This window comes from Fistularia commersonii, chromosome 12 (assembly GCF_037954325.1).
Source record: "Fistularia commersonii isolate RoL2024-O1a breed Wild chromosome 12, RoL_Fcom_v1.0, whole genome shotgun sequence".
Classification (NCBI taxonomy): domain Eukaryota; kingdom Metazoa; phylum Chordata; class Actinopteri; order Syngnathiformes; family Fistulariidae; genus Fistularia; species Fistularia commersonii.
The window spans coordinates 4,442,669-4,460,451 of record NC_141295.1 but is presented as its reverse complement, the minus strand read 5'-3'; the positions used below and the strand labels follow the sequence as shown (position 1 = coordinate 4,460,451).

The following is a 17,783-nucleotide window of genomic DNA, read 5'->3' as shown; positions in this document are numbered from 1 at the left end:
TGAGCCGACCTGGACACAACACGCCATCTCCTCGTTAGTATAGTGGACAGTATCTCCGCCTGTCACGCGGAAGACCGGGGTTCGATTCCCCGACGGGGAGAAAAATTGCACTTCTTGCAAAACTTGAGGGGAAGCAAGTGTATCACTGCGTGACTCTCGGCTCTCATCACTTCCGGCAACAACATCTCAGCGAGCAGACGCTAGCTGTTTGCTTTTGGCTAAGCTAAGCCAGGCCAGAGGAGCTCTCCTCGAGAAGAGAGACAGAAAAACGAAAACGAGTGTAGTGGACAGTATCTCCGCCCGTCACGTGGAAGACCGGGGTTGCAATTATGCAATTTTTGCAGGGGTAGTTGCTCTGCTTCACTACGTGACTCTCGTCTCTCCTCACTTCCGGCAACAACACCTCAGCGAGCAGACGCGAGCTAAGCTAAGCTTAGCTAAGCTAGATGAGCTCTTTTCGAGAAGAGTGACAGAAAAACGAAACCGAGGGAATGCTGGGATTTTGGCAGGCCCCCGCACACGGTCAGATGTCGTGCCGAAACCCGGGATCGAACCAGGGACCTTTAGATCTTCAGTCTAACGCTCTCCCAACTGAGCTATTTCGGCGACGGAACCGGCACGGATGTGACGTCACGAGGAGCGGCGACAACATCCGGCTACTGAGGTCAAGGTGAGGCAAGCCGCTAGCTGAGCGAAGCTTAGCGGAGCAACAGCAAGCTAATGGCCACGAGCCGGCGTGCAGCGCGAACCCGAGGCTCATAACCAGGACTGCCGCCGGGATTGGCTGCTCGGAGCTCTGTGACGTGAGGTGGGCTTCCTTCTGGGGACTTCAGGCTGTTTCATCTTGAATGTCAATCGCCGCTGTGTCCAGTTGAGTGTCACTATGTATCGTACTGCGACATGTGAGTGAAAGCATGCTGAGAAAAGAGACCAGAAAAGCTCCACTTGACATCGGGGAGGGAAGGGGGAATATTCAGAATAGTGTCAGCAAAAACGATCGTTGTTTTTTTTCCGCCCGGTTTCGAACCGGCGACATACCGACACACGGTTGTTTGCCGTCTCTGCTACCGGTGAGAGTGTTTCCCCACTAGATGGCGGTGGTGCCCTGTTTGGATCACAACTTGGTTCACCGTTGTCTCCATTCCTTTCCTGGATGTGTCCATGTATTTCACTGTGCTATGGGAATGAATCGATCGATGACAAGTCCTCAGGTGAGTCCACGGTTGCCTTTTCGAAATCACAATATGCTGCCGCTGCTTTGTGTCATACAGGCAACATGCTTGCACCTTAGTCCACTGTCACTCGAATATTTACGTACACATGGACTGCGTTTCATTTTTCCGGCTTATGATCCTTCTTGTCTTTGCCCATGTACATACGTAATTGTGCGCTCTTTTCTAAGTGTATATCGCGTGTGTCTATGGAAAGTGTGTTGCGAAAGTTAGTGTCTGTTAAGTTTGGGGAGCGCGCAACATGAAAACAGTCCGTGGCATCCTGAAAGGCTGTTGAATCTAATGCTGTGTACATGGCAATAAACATTTTCAATCTCGATCGATCATCACTGCTGTCTCCAATCTTGGATTTGACTTTGAATGTCATGGTTGCATGTAAAACTGAATGTGTAAGAAAAACTCTCTTTCAAATAGAGGAAAGCGGGGGGACCGACACTCAGCAGAAGTGCTAATGGCGCACTTTATTTCCATTTTTTGTTTTCTGGGACAGAAATGAATGCAGTATATCGAGGAAGCGGTGGGAACAACAGTCAAACAGAAGGTTGGGGTGGGGTGTGGAGGGGGACTGCGACTTCATTTTTTTCAAGCAGAAAATAAGCTATTGTAGTTGCTAGCGAGGAGCTGTTTCCGCCCGGTTTCGAACCGGGGACCTTTCGCGTGTTAGGCGAACGTGATGACCACTACACTACGGAAACCTGACGGAGAGGCGGAGGCCGCCTAATTTTTCGGCGGGGACGGGTGATTTGCACCGCACTTCTCTTCTCTCTCATGCAACTCCATGACGGGGCCAGCATCTTTGTGAGCAGACGCGACCGAGAGCGCAACAAGGGTACACACGTTGGCCTTCACGTGTAGGTCGTCGCGGACAAACATCCGGCGAAGGAGACACAAAGCGAATGGTCATCACGACAGTCCGTTCCTATGGAACCTCGTTTGAACAACAGCGTGTCATTGTTATGAAAATGCTGTCAGCGTATCCAGGATTCAATTCTCCTCCTATGTGGGCTCCTTCTTGGACTTTGGGCTGTTTCATCTCGATCGCTGATCACTGTTGTCTCCGCTCCAGGATGTGACTTTGTATTCCACTGGGAATTTTGAAGGAACACATGGATGCATGGTTGCACGTAAAGCTAAATGTGGAAGAAAAACTCCTCTCAGATAGTTGACAGAGGGGGGACCAAGACTCAGCAGAAATAATAACGGCACATGTTGAGCTCCATTTTTGTTCTCTAGCACAGAGACGACCGTAGGATTCTGAGGAAGGAGCACGGAAAAGGCAACCTCAACTTGTGAACACGAAGACGGTGATCGAGGTTCCGTGTTATTTCCAACGGCCAAGCCGAAGCACTAGTTGTTTCCGCCCGGTTTCGAACCGGGGACCTTTCGCGTGTGAGGCGAACGTGATAACCACTACACTACGGAAACTTGAAAAGGGGACATTTTGGTGTTTAATCAGAACGATCCTAAGGGGGGAAGGAGTGATTTGCAGTCGTTCACGAGGAAGAGTGTCTGTGCTGGCAGGGGAAGCCAGACGATAATGCTCAGCCGACCTGGACACAACACGCCATCTCCTCGTTAGTATAGTGGACAGTATCTCCGCCTGTCACGCGGAAGACCGGGGTTCGATTCCCCGACGGGGAGGAAAATTGCACTTCTTGCAAAACTTGAGGGGAAACAAGTGTATCACTGCGTGACTCTCGGCTCTCATCACTTCCGGCAACAACATCTCAGCGAGCAGACGCTAGCTGTTTGCTTTTGGCTAAGCTAAGCCAGGCCAGAGGAGCTCTCCTCGAGAAGAGAGACAGAAAAACGAAAACGAGTGTAGTGGACAGTATCTCCGCCCGTCACGTGGAAGACCGGGGTTGCAATGATGCAATTTTTGCAGGGGTAGTTGCTCTGCTTCACTACGTGACTCTCGTCTCTCCTCACTTCCGGCAACAACATCTCAGCGAGCAGACGCGAGCTAAGCTAAGCTTAGCTAAGCTAGATGAGCTCTTTTCGAGAAGAGTGACAGAAAAACGAAACCGAGGGAATGCTGGGATTTTGGCAGGCCCCCGCACACGGTCAGATGTCGTGCCGAAACCCGGGATCGAACCAGGGACCTTTAGATCTTCAGTCTAACGCTCTCCCAACTGAGCTATTTCGGCGACGGAACCGGCACGGATGTGACGTCACGAGGAGCGGCGACAACATCCGGCTACTGAGGTCAAGGTGAGGCAAGCCGCTAGCTGAGCGAAGCTTAGCGGAGCAACAGCAAGCTAATGGCCACGAGCCGGCGTGCAGCGCGAACCCGAGGCTCATAACCAGGACTGCCGCCGGGATTGGCTGCTCGGAGCTCTGTGACGTGAGGTGGGCTTCCTTCTGGGGACTTCAGGCTGTTTCATCTTGAATGTCAATCGCCGCTGTGTCCAGTTGAGTGTCACTTTGTATCGTACTGCGACATGTGAGTGAAAGCATGCTGAGAAAAGAGACCAGAAAAGCTCCACTTGACATCGGGGAGGGAAGGGGGAATATTCAGAATAGTGTCAGCAAAAACGATCGTTGTTTTTTTTCCGCCCGGTTTCGAACCGGCGACATGCCGACACACGGTTGTTTGCCGTCTCTGCTACCGGTGAGAGTGTTTCCCCACTAGATGGCGGTGGTGCCCTGTTTGGATCCCAACTTGGTTCACCGTTGTCTCCATTCCTTTCCTGGATGTGTCCATGTATTTCACTGTGCTATGGGAATGAATCGATCGATGACAAGTCCTCAGGTGAGTCCACGGTTGCCTTTTCTAAATCACAATATGCTGCCGCTGCTTTGTGTCATACAGGCAACATGCTTGCACCTTAGTCCACTGTCACTCGAATATTTACGCACACATGGACTGCGTTTCATTTTTCCGGCTTATGATCCTTCTTGTGTTTGCCCATGTACATACGTAATTGTGCACTCTTTTCTAAGTGTATATCGCCTGTATCTATGGAAAGTGTGTTCCGAAAGTTAGTGTCTGTTAAGTTTGGGGAGCGCGCAACATGAAAACAGTCGGTGGCATCCTGAAAGGCTGTTGAATCTAATGCTGTGTACATGGCAATAAACATTTTCAATCTCGATCGATCATCACTGCTGTCTCCAATCTTGGATTTGACTTTGAATGTCATGGTTGCATGTAAAACTGAATGTGTAAGAAAAACTCTCTTTCAAATAGAGGAAAGCGGGGGGACCGACACTCAGCAGAAGTGCTAATGGCGCACTTTATTTCCATTTTTTGTTATCTGGGACAGAAATGAATGCAGTATATCGAGGAAGCGGTGAGAACAACAGTCAAACAGAAGGTTGGGGTGGGGTGTGGAGGGGGACTGCGACTTCATTTTTTTCAAGCAGAAAATAAGCTATTGTAGTTGCTAGCGAGGAGCTGTTTCCGCCCGGTTTCGAACCGGGGACCTTTCGCGTGTTAGGCGAACGTGATGACCACTACACTACGGAAACCTGACGGAGAGGCGGAGGCCGCCTAATTTTTCGGCGGGGACGGGTGATTTGCACCGCACTTCTCTTCTCTCTCATGCAACTCCATGACGGGGCCAGCATCTTTGTGAGCAGACGCGACAGAGAGCGCAACAAGGGTACACACGTTGGCCTTCACGTGTAGGTCGTCGCGGACAAACATCCGGCGAAGGAGACACAAAGCGAATGGTCATCACGACAGTCCGTTCCTATGGAACCTCGTTTGAACAACAGCGTGTCATTGTTATGAAAATGCTGTCAGCGTATCCAGGATTCAATTCTCCTCCTATGTGGGCTCCTTCTTGGACTTTGGGCTGTTTCATCTCGATCGCTGATCACTGTTGTCTCCGCTCCAGGATGTGACTTTGTATTCCACTGGGAATTTTGAAGGAACACATGGATGCATGGTTGCACGTAAAGCTAAATGTGGAAGAAAAACTCCTCTCAGATAGTTGACAGAGGGGGGACCAAGACTCAGCAGAAATAATAACGGCACATGTTGAGCTCCATTTTTGTTCTCTAGCACAGAGACGACCGTAGGATTCTGAGGAAGGAGCACGGAAAAGGCAACCTCAACTTGTGAACACGAAGACGGTGATCGAGGTTCCGTGTTATTTCCAACGGCCAAGCCGAAGCACTAGTTGTTTCCGCCCGGTTTCGAACCGGGGACCTTTCGCGTGTGAGGCGAACGTGATAACCACTACACTACGGAAACTTGAAAAGGGGACATTTTGGTGTTTAATCAGAACGATCCTAAGGGGGGAAGGAGTGATTTGCAGTCGTTCACGAGGAAGAGTGTCTGTGCTGGCAGGGGAAGCCAGACGATAATGCTCAGCCGACCTGGACACAACACGCCATCTCCTCGTTAGTATAGTGGACAGTATCTCCGCCTGTCACGCGGAAGACCGGGGTTCGATTCCCCGACGGGGAGGAAAATTGCACTTCTTGCAAAACTTGAGGGGAAACAAGTGTATCACTGCGTGACTCTCGGCTCTCATCACTTCCGGCAACAACATCTCAGCGAGCAGACGCTAGCTGTTTGCTTTTGGCTAAGCTAAGCCAGGCCAGAGGAGCTCTCCTCGAGAAGAGAGACAGAAAAACGAAAACGAGTGTAGTGGACAGTATCTCCGCCCGTCACGTGGAAGACCGGGGTTGCAATTATGCAATTTTTGCAGGGGTAGTTGCTCTGCTTCACGACGTGACTCTCGTCTCTCCTCACTTCCGGCAACAACATCTCAGCGAGCAGACGCGAGCTAAGCTAAGCTTAGCTAAGCTAGATGAGCTCTTTTCGAGAAGAGTGACAGAAAAACGAAACCGAGGGAATGCTGGGCTTTTGGCAGGCCCCCGAACACGGTCAGATGTCGTGCCGAAACCCGGGATCGAACCAGGGACCTTTAGATCTTCAGTCTAACGCTCTCCCAACTGAGCTATTTCGGCGACGGAACCGGCACGGATGTGACGTCACGAGGAGCGGCGACAACATCCGGCTACTGAGGTCAAGGTGAGGCAAGCCGCTAGCTGAGCGAAGCTCAGCGGAGCAACAGCAAGCTAATGGCCACGAGCCGGCGTGCAGCGCGAACCCGAGGCTCATAACCAGGACTGCCGCCGGGATTGGCTGCTCGGAGCTCTGTGACGTGAGGTGGGCTTCCTTCTGGGGACTTCAGGCTGTTTCATCTTGAATGTCAATCGCCGCTGTGTCCAGTTGAGTGTCACTTTGTATCGTACTGCGACATGTGAGTGAAAGCATGCTGAGAAAAGAGACCAGAAAAGCTCCACTTGACATCGGGGAGGGAAGGGGGAATATTCAGAATAGTGTCAGCAAAAACGATCGTTGTTTTTTTTCCGCCCGGTTTCGAACCGGCGACATGCCGACACACGGTTGTTTGCCGTCTCTGCTACCGGTGAGAGTGTTTCCCCACTAGATGGCGGTGGTGCCCTGTTTGGATCCCAACTTGGTTCACCGTTGTCTCCATTCCTTTCCTGGATGTGTCCATGTATTTCACTGTGCTATGGGAATGAATCGATCGATGACAAGTCCTCAGGTGAGTCCACGGTTGCCTTTTCGAAATCACAATATGCTGCCGCTGCTTTGTGTCATACAGGCAACATGCTTGCACCTTAGTCCACTGTCACTCGAATATTTACGTACACATGGACTGCGTTTCATTTTTCCGGCTTATGATCCTTCTTGTGTTTGCCCATGTACATACGTAATTGTGCGCTCTTTTCTAAGTGTATATCGCGTGTGTCTATGGAAAGTGTGTTGCGAAAGTTAGTGTCTGTTAAGTTTGGGGAGCGCGCAACATGAAAACAGTCCGTGGCATCCTGAAAGGCTGTTGAATCTAATGCTGTGTACATGGCAATAAACATTTTCAATCTCGATCGATCATCACTGCTGTCTCCAATCTTGGATTTGACTTTGAATGTCATGGTTGCATGTAAAACTGAATGTGTAAGAAAAACTCTCTTTCAAATAGAGGAAAGCGGGGGGACCGACACTCAGCAGAAGTGCTAATGGCGCACTTTATTTCCATTTTTTGTTTTCTGGGACAGAAATGAATGCAGTATATCGAGGAAGCGGTGGGAACAACAGTCAAACAGAAGGTTGGGGTGGGGTGTGGAGGGGGACTGCGACTTCATTTTTTTCAAGCAGAAAATAAGCTATTGTAGTTGCTAGCGAGGAGCTGTTTCCGCCCGGTTTCGAACCGGGGACCTTTCGCGTGTTAGGCGAACGTGATGACCACTACACTACGGAAACCTGACGGAGAGGCGGAGGCCGCCTAATTTTTCCGCGGGGACGGGTGATTTGCACCGCACTTCTCTTCTCTCTCATGCAACTCCATGACGGGGCCAGCATCTTTGTGAGCAGACGCGACCGAGAGCGCAACAAGGGTACACACGTTGGCCTTCACGTGTAGGTCGTCGCGGACAAACATCCGGCGAAGGAGACACAAAGCGAATGGTCATCACGACAGTCCGTTCCTATGGAACCTCGTTTGAACAACAGCGTGTCATCGTTATGAAAATGCTGTCAGCGTATCCAGGATTCAATTCTCCTCCTATGTGGGCTCCTTCTTGGACTTTGGGCTGTTTCATCTCGATCGCTGATCACTGTTGTCTCCGCTCCAGGATGTGACTTTGTATTCCACTGGGAATTTTGAAGGAACACATGGATGCATGGTTGCACGTAAAGCTAAATGTGGAAGAAAAACTCCTCTCAGATAGTTGACAGAGGGGGGACCAAGACTCAGCAGAAATAATAACGGCACATGTTGAGCTCCATTTTTGTTCTCTAGCACAGAGACGACCGTAGGATTCTGAGGAAGGAGCACGGAAAAGGCAACCTCAACTTGTGAACACGAAGACGGTGATCGAGGTTCCGTGTTATTTCCAACGGCCAAGCCGAAGCACTAGTTGTTTCCGCCCGGTTTCGAACCGGGGACCTTTCGCGTGTGAGGCGAACGTGATAACCACTACACTACGGAAACTTGAAAAGGCGACATTTTGGTGTTTAATCAGAACGATCCTAAGGGGGGAAGGAGTGATTTGCAGTCGTTCACGAGGAAGAGTGTCTGTGCTGGCAGGGGAAGCCAGACGATAATGCTCAGCCGACCTGGACACAACACGCCATCTCCTCGTTAGTATAGTGGACAGTATCTCCGCCTGTCACGCGGAAGACCGGGGTTCGATTCCCCGACGGGGAGGAAAATTGCACTTCTTGCAAAACTTGAGGGGAAACAAGTGTATCACTGCGTGACTCTCGGCTCTCATCACTTCCGGCAACAACATCTCAGCGAGCAGACGCTAGCTGTTTGCTTTTGGCTAAGCTAAGCCAGGCCAGAGGAGCTCTCCTCGAGAAGAGAGACAGAAAAACGAAAACGAGTGTAGTGGACAGTATCTCCGCCCGTCACGTGGAAGACCGGGGTTGCAATTATGCAATTTTTGCAGGGGTAGTTGCTCTGCTTCACTACGTGACTCTCGTCTCTCCTCACTTCCGGCAACAACATCTCAGCGAGCAGACGCGAGCTAAGCTAAGCTTAGCTAAGCTAGATGAGCTCTTTTCGAGAAGAGTGACAGAAAAACGAAACCGAGGGAATGCTGGGCTTTTGGCAGGCCCCCGAACACGGTCAGATGTCGTGCCGAAACCCGGGATCGAACCAGGGACCTTTAGATCTTCAGTCTAACGCTCTCCCAACTGAGCTATTTCGGCGACGGAACCGGCACGGATGTGACGTCACGAGGAGCGGCGACAACATCCGGCTACTGAGGTCAAGGTGAGGCAAGCCGCTAGCTGAGCGAAGCTCAGCGGAGCAACAGCAAGCTAATGGCCACGAGCCGGCGTGCAGCGCGAACCCGAGGCTCATAACCAGGACTGCCGCCGGGATTGGCTGCTCGGAGCTCTGTGACGTGAGGTGGGCTTCCTTCTGGGGACTTCAGGCTGTTTCATCTTGAATGTCAATCGCCGCTGTGTCCAGTTGAGTGTCACTTTGTATCGTACTGCGACATGTGAGTGAAAGCATGCTGAGAAAAGAGACCAGAAAAGCTCCACTTGACATCGGGGAGGGAAGGGGGAATATTCAGAATAGTGTCAGCAAAAACGATCGTTGTTTTTTTTCCGCCCGGTTTCGAACCGGCGACATGCCGACACACGGTTGTTTGCCGTCTCTGCTACCGGTGAGAGTGTTTCCCCACTAGATGGCGGTGGTGCCCTGTTTGGATCCCAACTTGGTTCACCGTTGTCTCCATTCCTTTCCTGGATGTGTCCATGTATTTCACTGTGCTATGGGAATGAATCGATCGATGACAAGTCCTCAGGTGAGTCCACGGTTGCCTTTTCGAAATCACAATATGCTGCCGCTGCTTTGTGTCATACAGGCAACATGCTTGCACCTTAGTCCACTGTCACTCGAATATTTACGTACACATGGACTGCGTTTCATTTTTCCGGCTTATGATCCTTCTTGTCTTTGCCCATGTACATACGTAATTGTGCGCTCTTTTCTAAGTGTATATCGCGTGTGTCTATGGAAAGTGTGTTGCGAAAGTTAGTGTCTGTTAAGTTTGGGGAGCGCGCAACATGAAAACAGTCCGTGGCATCCTGAAAGGCTGTTGAATCTAATGCTGTGTACATGGCAATAAACATTTTCAATCTCGATCGATCATCACTGCTGTCTCCAATCTTGGATTTGACTTTGAATGTCATGGTTGCATGTAAAACTGAATGTGTAAGAAAAACTCTCTTTCAAATAGAGGAAAGCGGGGGGACCGACACTCAGCAGAAGTGCTAATGGCGCACTTTATTTCCATTTTTTGTTTTCTGGGACAGAAATGAATGCAGTATATCGAGGAAGCGGTGGGAACAACAGTCAAACAGAAGGTTGGGGTGGGGTGTGGAGGGGGACTGCGACTTCATTTTTTTCAAGCAGAAAATAAGCTATTGTAGTTGCTAGCGAGGAGCTGTTTCCGCCCGGTTTCGAACCGGGGACCTTTCGCGTGTTAGGCGAACGTGATGACCACTACACTACGGAAACCTGACGGAGAGGCGGAGGCCGCCTAATTTTTCCGCGGGGACGGGTGATTTGCACCGCACTTCTCTTCTCTCTCATGCAACTCCATGACGGGGCCAGCATCTTTGTGAGCAGACGCGACCGAGAGCGCAACAAGGGTACACACGTTGGCCTTCACGTGTAGGTCGTCGCGGACAAACATCCGGCGAAGGAGACACAAAGCGAATGGTCATCACGACAGTCCGTTCCTATGGAACCTCGTTTGAACAACAGCGTGTCATCGTTATGAAAATGCTGTCAGCGTATCCAGGATTCAATTCTCCTCCTATGTGGGCTCCTTCTTGGACTTTGGGCTGTTTCATCTCGATCGCTGATCACTGTTGTCTCCGCTCCAGGATGTGACTTTGTATTCCACTGGGAATTTTGAAGGAACACATGGATGCATGGTTGCACGTAAAGCTAAATGTGGAAGAAAAACTCCTCTCAGATAGTTGACAGAGGGGGGACCAAGACTCAGCAGAAATAATAACGGCACATGTTGAGCTCCATTTTTGTTCTCTAGCACAGAGACGACCGTAGGATTCTGAGGAAGGAGCACGGAAAAGGCAACCTCAACTTGTGAACACGAAGACGGTGATCGAGGTTCCGTGTTATTTCCAACGGCCAAGCCGAAGCACTAGTTGTTTCCGCCCGGTTTCGAACCGGGGACCTTTCGCGTGTGAGGCGAACGTGATAACCACTACACTACGGAAACTTGAAAAGGGGACATTTTGGTGTTTAATCAGAACGATCCTAAGGGGGGAAGGAGTGATTTGCAGTCGTTCACGAGGAAGAGTGTCTGTGCTGGCAGGGGAAGCCAGACGATAATGCTCAGCCGACCTGGACACAACACGCCATCTCCTCGTTAGTATAGTGGACAGTATCTCCGCCTGTCACGCGGAAGACCGGGGTTCGATTCCCCGACGGGGAGGAAAATTGCACTTCTTGCAAAACTTGAGGGGAAACAAGTGTATCACTGCGTGACTCTCGGCTCTCATCACTTCCGGCAACAACATCTCAGCGAGCAGACGCTAGCTGTTTGCTTTTGGCTAAGCTAAGCCAGGCCAGAGGAGCTCTCCTCGAGAAGAGAGACAGAAAAACGAAAACGAGTGTAGTGGACAGTATCTCCGCCCGTCACGTGGAAGACCGGGGTTGCAATTATGCAATTTTTGCAGGGGTAGTTGCTCTGCTTCACGACGTGACTCTCGTCTCTCCTCACTTCCGGCAACAACATCTCAGCGAGCAGACGCGAGCTAAGCTAAGCTTAGCTAAGCTAGATGAGCTCTTTTCGAGAAGAGTGACAGAAAAACGAAACCGAGGGAATGCTGGGCTTTTGGCAGGCCCCCGCACACGGTCAGATGTCGTGCCGAAACCCGGGATCGAACCAGGGACCTTTAGATCTTCAGTCTAACGCTCTCCCAACTGAGCTATTTCGGCGACGGAACCGGCACGGATGTGACGTCACGAGGAGCGGCGACAACATCCGGCTACTGAGGTCAAGGTGAGGCAAGCCGCTAGCTGAGCGAAGCTCAGCGGAGCAACAGCAAGCTAATGGCCACGAGCCGGCGTGCAGCGCGAACCCGAGGCTCATAACCAGGACTGCCGCCGGGATTGGCTGCTCGGAGCTCTGTGACGTGAGGTGGGCTTCCTTCTGGGGACTTCAGGCTGTTTCATCTTGAATGTCAATCGCCGCTGTGTCCAGTTGAGTGTCACTTTGTATCGTACTGCGACATGTGAGTGAAAGCATGCTGAGAAAAGAGACCAGAAAAGCTCCACTTGACATCGGGGAGGGAAGGGGGAATATTCAGAATAGTGTCAGCAAAAACGATCGTTGTTTTTTTTCCGCCCGGTTTCGAACCGGCGACATGCCGACACACGGTTGTTTGCCGTCTCTGCTACCGGTGAGAGTGTTTCCCCACTAGATGGCGGTGGTGCCCTGTTTGGATCCCAACTTGGTTCACCGTTGTCTCCATTCCTTTCCTGGATGTGTCCATGTATTTCACTGTGCTATGGGAATGAATCGATCGATGACAAGTCCTCAGGTGAGTCCACGGTTGCCTTTTCTAAATCACAATATGCTGCCGCTGCTTTGTGTCATACAGGCAACATGCTTGCACCTTAGTCCACTGTCACTCGAATATTTACGTACACATGGACTGCGTTTCATTTTTCCGGCTTATGATCCTTCTTGTCTTTGCCCATGTACATACGTAATTGTGCGCTCTTTTCTAAGTGTATATCGCGTGTGTCTATGGAAAGTGTGTTGCGAAAGTTAGTGTCTGTTAAGTTTGGGGAGCGCGCAACATGAAAACAGTCCGTGGCATCCTGAAAGGCTGTTGAATCTAATGCTGTGTACATGGCAATAAACATTTTCAATCTCGATCGATCATCACTGCTGTCTCCAATCTTGGATTTGACTTTGAATGTCATGGTTGCATGTAAAACTGAATGTGTAAGAAAAACTCTCTTTCAAATAGAGGAAAGCGGGGGGACCGACACTCAGCAGAAGTGCTAATGGCGCACTTTATTTCCATTTTTTGTTTTCTGGGACAGAAATGAATGCAGTATATCGAGGAAGCGGTGGGAACAACAGTCAAACAGAAGGTTGGGGTGGGGTGTGGAGGGGGACTGCGACTTCATTTTTTTCAAGCAGAAAATAAGCTATTGTAGTTGCTAGCGAGGAGCTGTTTCCGCCCGGTTTCGAACCGGGGACCTTTCGCGTGTTAGGCGAACGTGATGACCACTACACTACGGAAACCTGACGGAGAGGCGGAGGCCGCCTAATTTTTCCGCGGGGACGGGTGATTTGCACCGCACTTCTCTTCTCTCTCATGCAACTCCATGACGGGGCCAGCATCTTTGTGAGCAGACGCGACCGAGAGCGCAACAAGGGTACACACGTTGGCCTTCACGTGTAGGTCGTCGCGGACAAACATCCGGCGAAGGAGACACAAAGCGAATGGTCATCACGACAGTCCGTTCCTATGGAACCTCGTTTGAACAACAGCGTGTCATCGTTATGAAAATGCTGTCAGCGTATCCAGGATTCAATTCTCCTCCTATGTGGGCTCCTTCTTGGACTTTGGGCTGTTTCATCTCGATCGCTGATCACTGTTGTCTCCGCTCCAGGATGTGACTTTGTATTCCACTGGGAATTTTGAAGGAACACATGGATGCATGGTTGCACGTAAAGCTAAATGTGGAAGAAAAACTCCTCTCAGATAGTTGACAGAGGGGGGACCAAGACTCAGCAGAAATAATAACGGCACATGTTGAGCTCCATTTTTGTTCTCTAGCACAGAGACGACCGTAGGATTCTGAGGAAGGAGCACGGAAAAGGCAACCTCAACTTGTGAACACGAAGACGGTGATCGAGGTTCCGTGTTATTTCCAACGGCCAAGCCGAAGCACTAGTTGTTTCCGCCCGGTTTCGAACCGGGGACCTTTCGCGTGTGAGGCGAACGTGATAACCACTACACTACGGAAACTTGAAAAGGGGACATTTTGGTGTTTAATCAGAACGATCCTAAGGGGGGAAGGAGTGATTTGCAGTCGTTCACGAGGAAGAGTGTCTGTGCTGGCAGGGGAAGCCAGACGATAATGCTCAGCCGACCTGGACACAACACGCCATCTCCTCGTTAGTATAGTGGACAGTATCTCCGCCTGTCACGCGGAAGACCGGGGTTCGATTCCCCGACGGGGAGGAAAATTGCACTTCTTGCAAAACTTGAGGGGAAACAAGTGTATCACTGCGTGACTCTCGGCTCTCATCACTTCCGGCAACAACATCTCAGCGAGCAGACGCTAGCTGTTTGCTTTTGGCTAAGCTAAGCCAGGCCAGAGGAGCTCTCCTCGAGAAGAGAGACAGAAAAACGAAAACGAGTGTAGTGGACAGTATCTCCGCCCGTCACGTGGAAGACCGGGGTTGCAATTATGCAATTTTTGCAGGGGTAGTTGCTCTGCTTCACGACGTGACTCTCGTCTCTCCTCACTTCCGGCAACAACATCTCAGCGAGCAGACGCGAGCTAAGCTAAGCTTAGCTAAGCTAGATGAGCTCTTTTCGAGAAGAGTGACAGAAAAACGAAACCGAGGGAATGCTGGGCTTTTGGCAGGCCCCCGCACACGGTCAGATGTCGTGCCGAAACCCGGGATCGAACCAGGGACCTTTAGATCTTCAGTCTAACGCTCTCCCAACTGAGCTATTTCGGCGACGGAACCGGCACGGATGTGACGTCACGAGGAGCGGCGACAACATCCGGCTACTGAGGTCAAGGTGAGGCAAGCCGCTAGCTGAGCGAAGCTCAGCGGAGCAACAGCAAGCTAATGGCCACGAGCCGGCGTGCAGCGCGAACCCGAGGCTCATAACCAGGACTGCCGCCGGGATTGGCTGCTCGGAGCTCTGTGACGTGAGGTGGGCTTCCTTCTGGGGACTTCAGGCTGTTTCATCTTGAATGTCAATCGCCGCTGTGTCCAGTTGAGTGTCACTTTGTATCGTACTGCGACATGTGAGTGAAAGCATGCTGAGAAAAGAGACCAGAAAAGCTCCACTTGACATCGGGGAGGGAAGGGGGAATATTCAGAATAGTGTCAGCAAAAACGATCGTTGTTTTTTTTCCGCCCGGTTTCGAACCGGCGACATGCCGACACACGGTTGTTTGCCGTCTCTGCTACCGGTGAGAGTGTTTCCCCACTAGATGGCGGTGGTGCCCTGTTTGGATCCCAACTTGGTTCACCGTTGTCTCCATTCCTTTCCTGGATGTGTCCATGTATTTCACTGTGCTATGGGAATGAATCGATCGATGACAAGTCCTCAGGTGAGTCCACGGTTGCCTTTTCTAAATCACAATATGCTGCCGCTGCTTTGTGTCATACAGGCAACATGCTTGCACCTTAGTCCACTGTCACTCGAATATTTACGTACACATGGACTGCGTTTCATTTTTCCGGCTTATGATCCTTCTTGTCTTTGCCCATGTACATACGTAATTGTGCGCTCTTTTCTAAGTGTATATCGCGTGTGTCTATGGAAAGTGTGTTGCGAAAGTTAGTGTCTGTTAAGTTTGGGGAGCGCGCAACATGAAAACAGTCCGTGGCATCCTGAAAGGCTGTTGAATCTAATGCTGTGTACATGGCAATAAACATTTTCAATCTCGATCGATCATCACTGCTGTCTCCAATCTTGGATTTGACTTTGAATGTCATGGTTGCATGTAAAACTGAATGTGTAAGAAAAACTCTCTTTCAAATAGAGGAAAGCGGGGGGACCGACACTCAGCAGAAGTGCTAATGGCGCACTTTATTTCCATTTTTTGTTTTCTGGGACAGAAATGAATGCAGTATATCGAGGAAGCGGTGGGAACAACAGTCAAACAGAAGGTTGGGGTGGGGTGTGGAGGGGGACTGCGACTTCATTTTTTTCAAGCAGAAAATAAGCTATTGTAGTTGCTAGCGAGGAGCTGTTTCCGCCCGGTTTCGAACCGGGGACCTTTCGCGTGTTAGGCGAACGTGATGACCACTACACTACGGAAACCTGACGGAGAGGCGGAGGCCGCCTAATTTTTCCGCGGGGACGGGTGATTTGCACCGCACTTCTCTTCTCTCTCATGCAACTCCATGACGGGGCCAGCATCTTTGTGAGCAGACGCGACCGAGAGCGCAACAAGGGTACACACGTTGGCCTTCACGTGTAGGTCGTCGCGGACAAACATCCGGCGAAGGAGACACAAAGCGAATGGTCATCACGACAGTCCGTTCCTATGGAACCTCGTTTGAACAACAGCGTGTCATCGTTATGAAAATGCTGTCAGCGTATCCAGGATTCAATTCTCCTCCTATGTGGGCTCCTTCTTGGACTTTGGGCTGTTTCATCTCGATCGCTGATCACTGTTGTCTCCGCTCCAGGATGTGACTTTGTATTCCACTGGGAATTTTGAAGGAACACATGGATGCATGGTTGCACGTAAAGCTAAATGTGGAAGAAAAACTCCTCTCAGATAGTTGACAGAGGGGGGACCAAGACTCAGCAGAAATAATAACGGCACATGTTGAGCTCCATTTTTGTTCTCTAGCACAGAGACGACCGTAGGATTCTGAGGAAGGAGCACGGAAAAGGCAACCTCAACTTGTGAACACGAAGACGGTGATCGAGGTTCCGTGTTATTTCCAACGGCCAAGCCGAAGCACTAGTTGTTTCCGCCCGGTTTCGAACCGGGGACCTTTCGCGTGTGAGGCGAACGTGATAACCACTACACTACGGAAACTTGAAAAGGGGACATTTTGGTGTTTAATCAGAACGATCCTAAGGGGGGAAGGAGTGATTTGCAGTCGTTCACGAGGAAGAGTGTCTGTGCTGGCAGGGGAAGCCAGACGATAATGCTCAGCCGACCTGGACACAACACGCCATCTCCTCGTTAGTATAGTGGACAGTATCTCCGCCTGTCACGCGGAAGACCGGGGTTCGATTCCCCGACGGGGAGGAAAATTGCACTTCTTGCAAAACTTGAGGGGAAACAAGTGTATCACTGCGTGACTCTCGGCTCTCATCACTTCCGGCAACAACATCTCAGCGAGCAGACGCTAGCTGTTTGCTTTTGGCTAAGCTAAGCCAGGCCAGAGGAGCTCTCCTCGAGAAGAGAGACAGAAAAACGAAAACGAGTGTAGTGGACAGTATCTCCGCCCGTCACGTGGAAGACCGGGGTTGCAATGATGCAATTTTTGCAGGGGTAGTTGCTCTGCTTCACTACGTGACTCTCGTCTCTCCTCACTTCCGGCAACAACATCTCAGCGAGCAGACGCGAGCTAAGCTAAGCTTAGCTAAGCTAGATGAGCTCTTTTCGAGAAGAGTGACAGAAAAACGAAACCGAGGGAATGCTGGGATTTTGGCAGGCCCCCGCACACGGTCAGATGTCGTGCCGAAACCCGGGATCGAACCAGGGACCTTTAGATCTTCAGTCTAACGCTCTCCCAACTGAGCTATTTCGGCGACGGAACCGGCACGGATGTGACGTCACGAGGAGCGGCGACAACATCCGGCTACTGAGGTCAAGGTGAGGCAAGCCGCTAGCTGAGCGAAGCTCAGCGGAGCAACAGCAAGCTAATGGCCACGAGCCGGCGTGCAGCGCGAACCCGAGGCTCATAACCAGGACTGCCGCCGGGATTGGCTGCTCGGAGCTCTGTGACGTGAGGTGGGCTTCCTTCTGGGGACTTCAGGCTGTTTCATCTTGAATGTCAATCGCCGCTGTGTCCAGTTGAGTGTCACTTTGTATCGTACTGCGACATGTGAGTGAAAGCATGCTGAGAAAAGAGACCAGAAAAGCTCCACTTGACATCGGGGAGGGAAGGGGGAATATTCAGAATAGTGTCAGCAAAAACGATCGTTGTTTTTTTTCCGCCCGGTTTCGAACCGGCGACATGCCGACACACGGTTGTTTGCCGTCTCTGCTACCGGTGAGAGTGTTTCCCCACTAGATGGCGGTGGTGCCCTGTTTGGATCCCAACTTGGTTCACCGTTGTCTCCATTCC

The 17,783-nt window shown here is 50.9% G+C and overlaps 26 non-coding genes across 26 annotated transcripts; 7 read left to right on the top strand and 19 right to left on the bottom strand.

The window, feature by feature from the left end:
* Window positions 1-28: 28 nt before the first annotated feature.
* trnad-guc (transfer RNA aspartic acid (anticodon GUC)) lies at window positions 29-100 on the top strand. The gene has a single exon. It is a non-coding gene; the product is annotated as a tRNA-Asp (tRNA).
* Window positions 101-533: 433 nt separating this feature from the next.
* Window positions 534-606, bottom strand: trnaf-gaa (transfer RNA phenylalanine (anticodon GAA)). The gene has a single exon. It is a non-coding gene; the product is annotated as a tRNA-Phe (tRNA).
* A 1,248-nt stretch (window positions 607-1,854) lies between these two features.
* Window positions 1,855-1,927, bottom strand: trnav-aac (transfer RNA valine (anticodon AAC)). The gene has a single exon. It is a non-coding gene; the product is annotated as a tRNA-Val (tRNA).
* Window positions 1,928-2,584: 657 nt separating this feature from the next.
* trnav-cac (transfer RNA valine (anticodon CAC)) lies at window positions 2,585-2,657 on the bottom strand. The gene has a single exon. It is a non-coding gene; the product is annotated as a tRNA-Val (tRNA).
* A 144-nt stretch (window positions 2,658-2,801) lies between these two features.
* On the top strand, window positions 2,802-2,873 carry trnad-guc (transfer RNA aspartic acid (anticodon GUC)). The gene has a single exon. It is a non-coding gene; the product is annotated as a tRNA-Asp (tRNA).
* Window positions 2,874-3,306: 433 nt separating this feature from the next.
* Window positions 3,307-3,379, bottom strand: trnaf-gaa (transfer RNA phenylalanine (anticodon GAA)). The gene has a single exon. It is a non-coding gene; the product is annotated as a tRNA-Phe (tRNA).
* Window positions 3,380-4,627: 1,248 nt separating this feature from the next.
* Window positions 4,628-4,700, bottom strand: trnav-aac (transfer RNA valine (anticodon AAC)). Its single transcript has one exon. It is a non-coding gene; the product is annotated as a tRNA-Val (tRNA).
* A 657-nt stretch (window positions 4,701-5,357) lies between these two features.
* trnav-cac (transfer RNA valine (anticodon CAC)) lies at window positions 5,358-5,430 on the bottom strand. Its single transcript has one exon. It is a non-coding gene; the product is annotated as a tRNA-Val (tRNA).
* A 144-nt stretch (window positions 5,431-5,574) lies between these two features.
* Window positions 5,575-5,646, top strand: trnad-guc (transfer RNA aspartic acid (anticodon GUC)). The gene has a single exon. It is a non-coding gene; the product is annotated as a tRNA-Asp (tRNA).
* Window positions 5,647-6,079: 433 nt separating this feature from the next.
* Window positions 6,080-6,152, bottom strand: trnaf-gaa (transfer RNA phenylalanine (anticodon GAA)). The gene has a single exon. It is a non-coding gene; the product is annotated as a tRNA-Phe (tRNA).
* A 1,248-nt stretch (window positions 6,153-7,400) lies between these two features.
* On the bottom strand, window positions 7,401-7,473 carry trnav-aac (transfer RNA valine (anticodon AAC)). The gene has a single exon. It is a non-coding gene; the product is annotated as a tRNA-Val (tRNA).
* Window positions 7,474-8,130: 657 nt separating this feature from the next.
* Window positions 8,131-8,203, bottom strand: trnav-cac (transfer RNA valine (anticodon CAC)). The gene has a single exon. It is a non-coding gene; the product is annotated as a tRNA-Val (tRNA).
* A 144-nt stretch (window positions 8,204-8,347) lies between these two features.
* trnad-guc (transfer RNA aspartic acid (anticodon GUC)) lies at window positions 8,348-8,419 on the top strand. Its single transcript has one exon. It is a non-coding gene; the product is annotated as a tRNA-Asp (tRNA).
* Window positions 8,420-8,852: 433 nt separating this feature from the next.
* trnaf-gaa (transfer RNA phenylalanine (anticodon GAA)) lies at window positions 8,853-8,925 on the bottom strand. Its single transcript has one exon. It is a non-coding gene; the product is annotated as a tRNA-Phe (tRNA).
* Window positions 8,926-10,173: 1,248 nt separating this feature from the next.
* Window positions 10,174-10,246, bottom strand: trnav-aac (transfer RNA valine (anticodon AAC)). Its single transcript has one exon. It is a non-coding gene; the product is annotated as a tRNA-Val (tRNA).
* Window positions 10,247-10,903: 657 nt separating this feature from the next.
* trnav-cac (transfer RNA valine (anticodon CAC)) lies at window positions 10,904-10,976 on the bottom strand. The gene has a single exon. It is a non-coding gene; the product is annotated as a tRNA-Val (tRNA).
* Window positions 10,977-11,120: 144 nt separating this feature from the next.
* trnad-guc (transfer RNA aspartic acid (anticodon GUC)) lies at window positions 11,121-11,192 on the top strand. Its single transcript has one exon. It is a non-coding gene; the product is annotated as a tRNA-Asp (tRNA).
* Window positions 11,193-11,625: 433 nt separating this feature from the next.
* trnaf-gaa (transfer RNA phenylalanine (anticodon GAA)) lies at window positions 11,626-11,698 on the bottom strand. The gene has a single exon. It is a non-coding gene; the product is annotated as a tRNA-Phe (tRNA).
* A 1,248-nt stretch (window positions 11,699-12,946) lies between these two features.
* Window positions 12,947-13,019, bottom strand: trnav-aac (transfer RNA valine (anticodon AAC)). The gene has a single exon. It is a non-coding gene; the product is annotated as a tRNA-Val (tRNA).
* Window positions 13,020-13,676: 657 nt separating this feature from the next.
* Window positions 13,677-13,749, bottom strand: trnav-cac (transfer RNA valine (anticodon CAC)). Its single transcript has one exon. It is a non-coding gene; the product is annotated as a tRNA-Val (tRNA).
* Window positions 13,750-13,893: 144 nt separating this feature from the next.
* Window positions 13,894-13,965, top strand: trnad-guc (transfer RNA aspartic acid (anticodon GUC)). The gene has a single exon. It is a non-coding gene; the product is annotated as a tRNA-Asp (tRNA).
* Window positions 13,966-14,398: 433 nt separating this feature from the next.
* trnaf-gaa (transfer RNA phenylalanine (anticodon GAA)) lies at window positions 14,399-14,471 on the bottom strand. Its single transcript has one exon. It is a non-coding gene; the product is annotated as a tRNA-Phe (tRNA).
* A 1,248-nt stretch (window positions 14,472-15,719) lies between these two features.
* Window positions 15,720-15,792, bottom strand: trnav-aac (transfer RNA valine (anticodon AAC)). Its single transcript has one exon. It is a non-coding gene; the product is annotated as a tRNA-Val (tRNA).
* Window positions 15,793-16,449: 657 nt separating this feature from the next.
* On the bottom strand, window positions 16,450-16,522 carry trnav-cac (transfer RNA valine (anticodon CAC)). Its single transcript has one exon. It is a non-coding gene; the product is annotated as a tRNA-Val (tRNA).
* Window positions 16,523-16,666: 144 nt separating this feature from the next.
* On the top strand, window positions 16,667-16,738 carry trnad-guc (transfer RNA aspartic acid (anticodon GUC)). Its single transcript has one exon. It is a non-coding gene; the product is annotated as a tRNA-Asp (tRNA).
* A 433-nt stretch (window positions 16,739-17,171) lies between these two features.
* Window positions 17,172-17,244, bottom strand: trnaf-gaa (transfer RNA phenylalanine (anticodon GAA)). Its single transcript has one exon. It is a non-coding gene; the product is annotated as a tRNA-Phe (tRNA).
* Between the last annotated feature and the right edge of the window lie 539 nt (window positions 17,245-17,783).